The sequence below is a fragment of the Mobula birostris genome, chromosome 27 (assembly GCF_030028105.1).
Source record: "Mobula birostris isolate sMobBir1 chromosome 27, sMobBir1.hap1, whole genome shotgun sequence".
In the NCBI taxonomy this organism is placed as follows: Eukaryota; Metazoa; Chordata; class Chondrichthyes; order Myliobatiformes; family Myliobatidae; genus Mobula; species Mobula birostris.
The window spans coordinates 20,188,946-20,201,118 of NC_092396.1; positions in this window are offsets into that span (position 1 = coordinate 20,188,946).

The window sequence follows — 12,173 nt, forward strand, 5'->3', positions numbered from 1 at the left end:
AAAAAGTCAAGCATCATAAACGGAGGGAAATAAACAGTGGACGTTACGAGCTGAGACCCTTCATCAGGACTGAAGAGGAGCCTCCTTACTTTGCACTTTCTTTATTCCCCTGACTTGCTAAGTCCCTCCAACGTTTTGTGTGTGTTTTTCAAGATTAACAGCATCTGCACAACCTTTTGTGTTTTTGTACATTTTCTGCCTTTATTTCAGGTTTGCTGCGTCTGTAGGGTAATGTAACTGGGAGAAATGTACATAATTCACAACCACTGACATTGATTTGGGGTTTCACTTTTAGGAGCTAGTCTGATATGACGTTTTTATGTAAAGAGTTTTAGTGCGCTTTTGTGTGTAGGTTTCGGAGGACAATAAAACGCCTCACTTCATTTTATTAGTGAAGACCACAATGGGTGACAACAATGCTCTACGACGACTCAGAGTTAGTGAACGTGTCACCCGACGCAGACACTTCGAAACTGCTGGAGTTTTAGGAGCAAGATGCCATTGCTCGGTTTGTATAAGCTGAGGCCCAATTCGTGCTGCGAGAAATGGCCTCTGACAACACCAAATTCTACTATATGGTAGCATTGCTTAGAAACTCCATGGCTGGGAGAATAGTGAGTCTGTTCGAACACCCGCCTGAACACAATAAATACCGATCACTGAAAACTCACCTTTTACAGACTTTAGGACTATTGGAGTCTGGGCATGCCAAACAGTTGCTCTCCTTGCCCGGTCTAGGTGATACTAAGCTGTCGGGGCTAATGGACCACATGCTGTCTGTCCTGGGAAATCACCACCCTTGTTTTAGGCAGCAAATTCATAATCAAGTGTGCATAGCCCTCACTAATGTACCCATGACGGACTATAGGGAGCTAGCTAAAATGGCTGATAGTCTCTACTCAGCTAGGCAGAGGTACATCATTCCTCCTCCTTTCTCTACCTCAATATGCCCGGTCAGCAAGGCCCCCAACGGAAGGACGCCTATAGCTGTGAAACAGACTGGGTTTTTACCATGGTCGCTTTGGTATGAACACTAGGGAGTGCTGACCGTCTTACAGCTTCGACAGTGCCAGCACATCGGGACATCTGATGCCTCTGAACACTGTGGGTTCCGGCTGCCGGGGTTGTCTCCTGTTCATTACGGACACTCTTTCCTGGCAATGGGTGATACGGGTGCTCAAGTGAGTGTGCCGCCAGCATCGCCTATAGATGAGAAGGCAAAGAGCGACAAAACCTCGCTGGAGGCCGCCAACTTCCAGGATCCAGACTTACAGGACACGATGGGCCAACAGTACACACAGGTCTACGTCCTGCCTAAACCGGCTAGGCCGCTGCTCGGTGCAGATTTCCTGTGTGCCCAAGGACTGTTAGTTGATCTTAAGAACTGCCGGCTTGTGGAAGTCAAACAAACCCAGAATTTGGGTCGATTCTCTGCTCCCCCAGTAAGTTCCCCACAATGACTCTGTCAAGCACATGCACCACTCCATGAGAGTTTATTTGACTGCTGGGCGAACTCCCAAACATCACCAAGCCCACATTCTCCACGACAGCCACAAAACAAGAGGCCGAGCACCACATTCCCACAACTGGCCTGCCAGTCCGCGCCCACGGACGTAGAATGGATCCAGAAAAGCTGATTTTGCCAACATGGAAATACTTGGCATTGTACACCAGTCGAGTAGCCCCTGGGCCTCACCCCTCCATATGGTCCCTAAGTCCGAAGATGGTTGCTGCCCTTGTGGTGATTACAAATGCCTAAACGAGGCCACCACCCCCCCCCCACCAATCGTTACCGATCCCACACATTCGGGACTTTTCGGTATGTTTAGTTGGAAAGTTAATTTTTTTTCCAAAGTTGCTCTAGTTACTGCCTACCCTGTGTGCTTGGAGGACATTTTCCAAAACAGCTGTGGTAACCCCGTGTGGCCTTTTTGAGTTTCTGCGCATGCGGTTTGGACTGAAAAATGGAACACAGACTTTCCAACAACTGATGGACTCTGTACTGAAAGACTTAGATTTCCCTTTTCTTTACACAGCTGCCACACTTGTCGCCAGTGAATCCAAATCCAAACGCGTATCTCATCTCCGCACACTTCTTGAGTGCTTCAGTCAGCACGGTTGATTATTAACCCTGCTAAATGCCAGTTTGGGTTCTCAACCATTGACTACCTTGGCTGTCACATCTCCACAGAAGGTGCGAAAACCCTCCCATCAAAAGTAGCTACTACTATGGATCTCCCACCGACCTGCACTACAAAAAAACTACAGGAGTTTTTAGGTCTGGTGAATTTCTATCGCCGCTTCATTCAGCAAGCTACTGAACTTATGCTCCCCCTGTATAGTGCCCTTAAAGGCAGTACCCGTAATCAAGTCAACGGACACGACTCAGGGCATTTGATGAAACGAAACAAGCTCCTTCCCAACACGAACCTACTGGCGCACCCCTCCCCAATGCACCGTCGCCATTACTACTGGCGCGGCAGACTGTGCTGTGGGCTCTGTGCACGAACAGTTGGTTAGAGGCGTGTGGCAGCCCCTCATCTTCTTCAACCGGCAGCTCCGTTCCCCCCCCCCGGCAAAAGCAAGTACAGCAGGTTTGACTGTGAGCTCCTCAGTCTCCGTCTGGCTGTCCGCCATTTCTGTTTTCTGCTGGAGTGTGGGCTTTTCACAGCATTTGTTGACCACAAACCCCTCGTGCGCACGATGGCCAACATATCATACCTTTGGTCTGCACAGCAGCAACGCCTCCTGGCCTACGTATCCGAGTTCACAAATGATATACAACGTATGAAGGGGAAAAATGATGCTGTGTCTGATTGCCTCTCACAGCCAGCCGTTGATGCCGTACACATAAGGGTTGACTGTGCCGGCGTGGCAGTCGACCAAGTCACTGGCCCAGAGGTCAAGACTTACCAAACAGTGGTCACAGGCCTGGGGTTTGCTGATATTAAGTTTGGGGAAGCTGGGGTTTCTCCCCTGTGCGATGTCTCAACTGGTCGCTGTCACCCCATCGTTCCCACGAACTGTTTTCTACTCCATACATGGTGTGTCACGACGTGCCCACGAATGTGTCAACGCACCTCCCAGTGAGCCAGAGGCACCCGCGGTTCCTCCACACAAGGAATACAGGACCCAAGCCGGGTGGCTGGTCTGAGCTCCAGGCAAGCTCACAATGCCGGTTTTGGTGAATTCTGGGGGTGGGGACTGTGTAGGGTAACATAATTGGGAGAAACGTGCATAATCCACAACCACTGATATTAAGTTGGGGTTTCACTTTCAGGGGTTGGTCTGTCGTGATGACATTTTTTGCATAAAGAGTTTTAGCTCGCTGTTGTGTGTAGGTTTTGGAGTTCAATAAAATGTGTTAAGGGTTTCATTAAACATAAGATGCTTAACTTCATTTTATTTGTGAAAACCTACACATCTAGAGGTATTGATTTTCAATTAAAAAGTAATAGATACTAGAGTCCAGAATTACCAACATTTCAAATGAAAAGGTGCTAGTTGTGGGTGAACAGGCACTCTAGCTGTCCGAAACGAAACACAGAAAATGCTGGAAACACTCAGATGGCCAGGCAGTGTCTGTGGTGGCAACAATATCATCATCACTACTGAGTGATCAAAAGCCAGGATGCAGGAGAAGCATGCTTTGCCATACAGAAAAAGATTCTGTGCTAAACACAAGAGATTCTCCGGGTGCTAGAAATCCAGAGCAACACACACGAAATGCTGGAGGAACTCAGCAGGTCAGGCAGCGTCTACGGAGAGGAATAAACAGTCAACATTTTGGTCCAAGCCCCTTCATCAGGACCGGAAAGGAGGGGGAAAGATGCAAGAGTATGGATTGGGGGAGGGGAGGGGGAGGAGTACAAGCTAGAATGTGATAGGTGAAGCCGGGGGATGGGGGATGGGGGAGGGGAGATGAAGTAAGAAGCTGGGAGGTGGTAGGTGGAAAAGATAAAGGGCTGGAGAAGAAGGAATCTGATAGGACAGGAGAGTGGACCACTGGATGAAAGAAAGGAGGAAGGGCACCGGGGGTGATGGGTTAAGGAGAACATAAGAACGTAAGAAATAGGAGCAGGAGTCGGTCATCTGGCCCGACGAGCCTGCTCCACCATTCAATAAGATCATGGCTGATCTGGCCATGGACTCATCTCCACCTACCTGCCTTTTCCCCATAACCCTTAATTCCCCTACTATGCAAACATCTACCCAACCTTGTGTTAAATATATTTACTGAGGTAGCCTCCACTGCTTCATTGGGCAGAGAATTCCACAGATTCACCGCTGTCTGGGAAAAGCAGTTCTTCCTCATCTCTGTCCTAAATCTACTCACCCGAATCTTGAGGCTATGTCCCTAGTTCTAGTCTCACCTACCAGTGGAAACAACTTTCCTGCCTCTAACTTATCTACTCCTTTCATAATTTTATATGTTTCTATAAGATCTCCCCTCATGCTTCTGAATTCCAGCGAGTACAGTCCCAGGCTACTCAATCTTTCCTCATAGTCTAACCCCCGCATCTCTGGAATCAACCTGGTGAACCTCCTCTGCACCGCCTCCAAAGCCAGTATATCCTTCCTCAAGTATGGAGACCAGAATTGCATGCAGTACTTCAGGTGTGGCCTCACCAGTACCCTGTACAGTTGCAGCATAACCTCCCTGCTCTTAAATTCAATCCCTCTAGCAATGAAGGCCAACGTCCCATTTACCTTCTTGATAGCCTGCTGCACCTGCAAACCAACCTTTTGTGATCCATGCACAGGCACTCCCAAGTCCCTCCGCACAACAGCATGCTGCAAATTTTTCTTTCCATTTTTCCTTCCAAAGTGGATGACCTCACATTTACCAACATTGTATTCCATCTGCCAGACCCTTACCCACTCACATAACCTATCACCAGTGTGGACATGGTGGAGGATTACAAATACCTGGGGACACAAATTGACAATAAACTGGACTGGTCAAAGAACACTGACGCTGTCTACAAGAAGGGTCAGAGCCGTCTATTTCCTGAGGAGACTGAGGTCCTTTAACATCTGCCGGACGATGCTGAGGATGTTCTACGAGTCTGTGGTGGCCAGTGCGATCATGTTTGCTGTTGTGTGCTGGGGCAGCAGGCTGAGGGTAGCAGACACCAACAGAATCAACAAACTCATTCATAAGGCCGGTGATGTTGTGGGGATGGAACCTGACTCTGTCACGGTGGTGTCTGAAAAGAGGATGCTGTCTAAGTTGCATGCCATTTTGGTCAATGTCTCCCATCCACTACATAATGTACTGGGTGGGCACAGGAGTACATTCGGCCAGAGACTCATTCCACCGAGATGCAACACAGAGCATCATAGGAAGTCATTCCTGCCTGTGGCCATCAAACTTTACAACTCCTCCCTTGGAGGGTCAGACACCCTGAGCCAATAGGCTGGTCCTGGACTTACTTCCTGGCATAATTTACATATTACGATTTAACTGTTTATGGTTTTATTACTATTTAATTATTTATGGTGCAACTGTAACGAAAACCAATTTTCCCCGGCATCAATAAAGTATGACTACTACTACTGGTACTATCTATATCTCTCTGCAGACTCACCATATCTTCTGCACAATTTGCTTTTCCACTCAATTTAGCATCATCAGCAAACTTAGATAAACTACACTCGGTCCCCTCTTCCAGATCGTTAACATACGGTGTGAACATTTGCAGGCCCAGCACCGGTACCCCTGCGGCGAGCCGGTCACCACTGATTGCCAACCAGAGTAACACTCATGTATTCCAAATCTCTGCTTTCTATTGGTTAACCAATCCTCTATCCATGCTAATACATCACCCCCAACTCTATGCATCCTTATCTTATGGATAAGTCTTTTATGTGGCATCTTGTTGAACGCCTTATGGAAATCCAAGTAAATAATGTCCATCTGTTCCCCTCTATCCACTGTGCTCATTATATCCTCAAGGAACTCCAGTAAGTTTGTCAAACTGGACCTGCCTTTGCTGAATCCATGCTGCATCTGCCTGATGCCTCGCTATGTCTCCATTTCTTCATGGATGCCCCCATGTCATTCCAGATGCCATTTCTTCTTTAATGACAGCTTCAAACATTTTCCCAACGCCAGATGTTAAACTAACTGGCCTATAGTTACCTGCCTTTGGCCCACATCCTTTTTTGAACAGTGGCGTGACATTTGCCGTCTTCCAATGCGCCGGAACCTGCCCAGAGTTCAGAGAATTTTGGTAAATCGTCACCAAAGCCTCTACTATAACTTTTGCTATTTCTTTCAGTACCCTAGAATGCATTCCGTCAGGACCAGGGGACTTATCTGTCTTCAGGCCCACAAGTTTGCTCAGCACTACCTCTTTAGTGATAGCTATTGTATCGAGGTCCTCAACTCCCGTCGCATCCATAATGTCCCTCTTTGGCATGTTACATGTGTCCTCCACCATGAAGACTGACTCAAAATAGTCATTCAAAGTCTCTGCTATTTCCTCATTACCTTATATCAATTCCCCCTTCTTGTCCTCCAAGTGACCTATGTTCATTTTAGCCACCCTTTTCCGCTTTATATAATTATAAAAACTTTTTCTATCCATTTTTGTGCTAGTTTATTTTCATAACCTAGCTTTCCTTTCTTTATTGCTCGCTTAGTGGTACTTCATTGCTTTTTAAAGTTTTCCCAATCTTCCAGTTTCCACTACTCTTAGTGATTTTGTATGCATGAGCTTTTAGTCTGATGCCTTCGTTTATTTCCTTAGTTCTCCAAGGTTGGCTGTCCCCACCCTTACTGTTCTTTCTTTTAACTGGAATATACTTCTGTTGAGCACGAAACATCTCTTTGAAAGTCTTCCACTGTTCCTCAACTGTCCCACCATATAGCCTGTGTTCCCAGCCTACACTAGCCAAATCCTCTCTCATCCCATGGTAGTCTCCATTGTCTTAGATTGAACTATTGCACCCTCCATTTGTATGAGAAATTCAATCATACTATAATCACTGTTTCCAAGAGGATCCGTAACTACAAGATCACTAATTTTACCTGTCTCATTGCACAGGACCAGAGCTAAGATAGCACGTTCTCTTGTAGGTTCAGTAACATGCTGTTTAAGAAATCCATCATGGATACATTCTATGAAGTCCTCCTCAAGACTGCCTCGACCAACTTGATCCAAGCAATCTATGTTCTTTCTTTATTAATCTTTTTATTGATTTAAAAGGAACATAAATACAATCAAGAGGAGAATTATCTCAAAAACAATATATATCAAAAACAATACAAACTGAGATTAAGATCGATGTTATCAAAACCATACATGTTAAGCTAGTATAAAATATATAATAAAAAAAATGAAAACAGCAATTCTCCTCTTATCTGTTCATGAAGAGGAAAGAAAAAACATTGAGTTTTAAATGGAGAGAAAAAAAACACTACACTATATTAAAAAAAATGGAAAAAAGGGACTGGGCAGTCCATTTTGAGGATATGACCAAAAAAAAAAGAAAGACTTTCTGATCAAATCTAAAACTTCAAGAAAAGATTGGAAGAGTAATAAATCAAATTAAATGAAAATATTGGATAAAAGGTCACCAGATTTGCTCAAGTTTAAAGGATGTATCAAATGTCCAACTTCTTTTTTTCTCTAACCTTAAACTGGACATAATGGAGGAGAGCCAATAAAAGACCGTAGGTGGATTAGAATTCTTCCACTTCAATAAAATGGCTCTCCTAGCCAGTAAGGTCGAAAAGGCTATCAAACATTGAGCAGAAACAGGAATATTTCCTGCTTCCAACGGGATAATCCCAAAAATTGCCGTAAGCAAATTAGGCTGTAGATGATTCACCCAATCTCCGTGCAAGTTAAAGTCCTCCATGATAACTGCTGTACCATTCTTACATGCCTCAGATATTTCTCTGTTTATTGCCTGTGCCACTGTAATGTTATTAGTCGGTGGCCGATAGACAACTCCCACCAGTGATTTTTTTCCTTTACTATTCCTAATCTCTACCCAGATGCATTCAACGTTCTGCACCTAAGATCTTATATCGTCTCTCACTATCGTCCTGATCTCATCTTTAATTAAGAACACTATCCCACCTCCCTTACCTTCCTGCCTATCCTTCCATATTACTGATATCCTTGGATATTTAATTCCCAATCCTCTCCACCCTTCAACCACGTCTCTGAAATGGCCACTAAATCATACCTCTTTGTACTGATTTGAACCACAAGTTTACTGATCTTATTTCGAATTCTATAAGCATTCAAATAAAGTGCCCTTACAGTCATTGTGCTTTTAAAATCTTGTAATCTTTTACTCTTTTGCACTTGACTTTTCTTCACTGCGCTCTTCCTTTTCTCTTTTTTATCCTTTGTTTTTTCTTGATCGACACTTTTCTTTTTTTACTTTATCCTTACTTCTCCAATCTGTTGAACCCACCACCCTACTATTTAGTTTAAAGCCCTATCCACAGCTCCAGTTATGTGTTCACCAGGATCCAGGTCCCATCACGGTACAGGTGAAGCCCGTTCCATTGGGGGTGAATGGGTGTTTCTGTCACTTGCAGGGGCTTGTCACAAGAGGGGGATTAGTGGGGAGGCATGAGTGAACAAGGGAGTCACGGAAGGAGCAATCCCTGTGGAAAGCAGAGAGTGGGAAACAGGTAAAGATGTGTTTGGTGGTCGGGTCCCAGTGAAGGTGGCAGAAGTTGCAGAGAATAATGTGGGAACGTGGAGACCCATTGGGCAAGGGCAGCCTCAATAGTGGAGGAAAGGAAACCCCACTCTTTGAAGAAGGACATCTCTGATGTTCTGGAAAAGAAATCCTCATCCTGGGAACACATGTGGTGGAGATGAAGGAACTGAGAAAAGGGAATAGCATTTTTACAGGAGGCTGGGTGGGAAGAGATATAGTCAAGACAGCTATGGGAATCAGGTTTATAAAAGATATCGGTAGAAAGTTTGTCTCCAGAGACGGAAACTGAGGGACTGAGAAAGGGGAGAGAGGATTCTGTTGTTCCTTGAATTTTCCACAGGTTTTGACAAAGTATCTTGGACCTGATCTGTTACTTTTTTTCAACAGATACTGCCTGTCCTGCTGAGTGACCCCAGCATTTCCAGCTTTTATTTACTGTGAATAAAAGCCGGCGATTCAGCAGCTCAGCGGGTCAGACAATTAACACTGGTGAGACAGAGCTTTGCACTGATCAAAGAACCCTTGTGCCTGTCAATCACAATTAAAGTGTTTCAAAAGTCATTCAGAAGGAAACTCAATAGGTGGAAAAACTGATAACAGAAAGGGCATATGAGATTAGGAGATTGATAAGATTAAGTGGAATGAGGGAGAAGTGACCTCATAAATTGAGAATTCATAGGCAGAGATGTATGGAAGAGTTTGTGCAGACATTAGCAATGATCTTTCGAGGATCAGTGGATTCTGACATGGTTCCAGAAGACTAGAAAATTGTAAATGTCACTCCACTCTTAAAAACCTAGAAACATAGAAATATAGAAAATAAGTGCAGGAGTAGGCCATTCGGCCCTTCAAGCCTGCACCGCCATTCAGTACGATCATGGCTGATCATCCAACTCAGAACCCTGTACCTGCCTTCTCTCCATACCCCCTGATCCTTTTAGTCACAAGGGCCATATCTAACTCCCTCTTAAATATAGCCAATGAACTGGCCTCAACTGTTTCCTGTGGCAGAGAATTCCACAGATTCACCAGTCTCTGTGTGAAGAAGTTTTTCCTCATCTTGGTCCTAAAAGGCTTCCCCTTTACCCTTAATCTGTGACCCCTCGTTCTGGACTTCCCCAGCATCAGAAACGATCTTCCTGCATCTAGCCTGTCCAATTCCTTTAGAATTTTATACGTTTCAATAAGATCCCCCCTCAATCTTCTAAATTCCAGCGAGTATAAGCCTAGTTGATCCAGTCTTTCTTCATATGAAAGTCCTGCCATCCCAGGAATCAATCTGGTGAACCTTCTCTGTACTCCCTCTATGGCAAGAATGTCTTTCCTCAGATTAGGGGACCAAAACTTCACACAATACTCCAGGTGTGGTCTCACCAAGGCCTTGTACAACTGCAGTAGAACCTCCCTGCTCCTGTACTCAAATCCTCTTGCTATGAACGCCAACATACCATTTGCCTTTTTCACTCTCTTCAAGAAGGGAGGGAGGCAGGAGAAAGGAAATTACAGGCCAGTTAGCCTGGCCTCAGTGGTTGGGAAGATGCTGGGGTCAATGGTTAAGGATGAAGTTTTGGGGTACTTGGAGGCACAGGATAAAATAGGCTGAAGTCAGCAAGGTTTCCTTAAGAGAAAATCTTGCCTGACAAATGTGGATAGTGTGGATAGTCAGAGGCTTTTTCCCCAGGGCTGAAATGGCTGCCACAAGAGAGCACAGGTTTAAGGTGCTTGGGAGTAAGTACAGAGGAGATGTCAGGGGTAAGTTTTTTACGCAGAGAGTGGCGGGTGCGTGGAATGGGCTGCCAGCAACGGTGGTGGAGGCGGATACGATAGAGTCTTTTAAGAGACTTTTGGATAGGTACATGGAGACATGGAGCTCAGAAAAATAGAGGGCTATGGGTAACCCTAGTAATTTCTAAGGTAGGGACATGTTTGGCACAACTTTGTAGGCCGAAGGGCCTGTATTGTGCTGTAGGCTTTCTATGTTTCTAAATCTGTTGGAATTCTTTGAAGAAGTAACAAGCAGGATAGACAGAGGAGAATCAGTGGATGTTGTGTATTTGAATTTTCAGAAGGTCTTTGACAAGGTGCCACACATGAAGCTGCTTAACAGGTTAAAAGCCCGTGGTATTATGAAATATACTAACATGGATAGAGCATTGGCTGATAGGCAGGAGACAAAGGATGGAATAAAGGGGGCCTTTTCTGGTTCTCTGTCAGTGAATTGTGGTATTCTACAGGTGTCGGTGTTGGGGCCGCTTTTTACGTTATACATAAATGACTTAGATGACCGAATTGATGGCTTTGTGCCAAGGTTACAGATGATACGAAAACAGGTGGAGGGGCAGGTAATTTTGAGGGAGCAGAGGGACTACAGAAGAAGTTAAACAGATTAGGAGAGTGGGCAAAGAAATGGCAGATGGAATACAGTGTTGGGAAGCGTGTGGTCATGCACTTTAGTTGAAGAAATAAAAACATAGACTATTTTCTAAGTGGTCAAAATTCAACTATCTGAAGTGCAAAGGGACTTGGAAGTCCTTGTGCAGGATTCCTGAAAGGTTAATTTGCAGGTTGAGTCTGTGGTCAGGAAGGCAAATGTGATGTTGGCATTCATTTCAATAGGATTAGAATATAAAAGGAAGCATGAAATGTTGAGGCTTTATAAAGCACTGGTGAAGCCTCACTTGCAGTATTATGAGCAGCTTTGGTGCCCTTATCTAAGACAGGATGTGCTGACATTGGGGAGAGTTCAAACGAGGTTCACAAAAACAATTCTGCTCCTTTATCTTATGGAGGGTGAGACATTTAAATTTCAATTACATTTGTAAGGATAGATAAGAGCATCTGGGTTTGTTCTTGGAGAGGTGAAATCGGTGGGATTTGTTAGAGGTGAGCAATACCATGATACAATGATACAATCATAACACTATGTTATTTGAACTTTATGATTCCAGGATTGCTTCATACATTTTGGAAAATGGTGAGTTCCTGAAATTAGTTTGGTATGAGTGTTGCTCAACTCTTTTCAGCAGAATTTAAAAAACGCAGCAAGTGAGGTTTGGGAAACAGAATGGATCAGCTGCAAATGATTAAGATATTAAGTCAAAATGCACATTTGGTATTCACTGGAATTTTAACAGCTTTGAATCAATTTCAAAATTTGGAGTATTGCATTCAGTTCTGGTGGCCCCATTATGGGAAGGATGCTGAGGCTTTGGAGAGGGTGCAGAAGAGGTTTACCAGGATGCTGCCTGGTTTAGAGGGCGTCCACTATCGTGAGAGGCTGGATAAACTTGGGCTGTTTTCTCTGGAGCACCAGAGGCTGAGGGGAGATCTGATAGAGGTTTATAAGATTGTGAGAGGCATAGATAGAGTAGACAGGGAGTACCTGTGCCCCAGGATTGAAATGTCTAACACCAGAGGGCATGCATGGAAGGTGAGAGGGGGTAGGTTGCTTGGGATGTGAGGGGTAAGTTTTTTTACTCGGA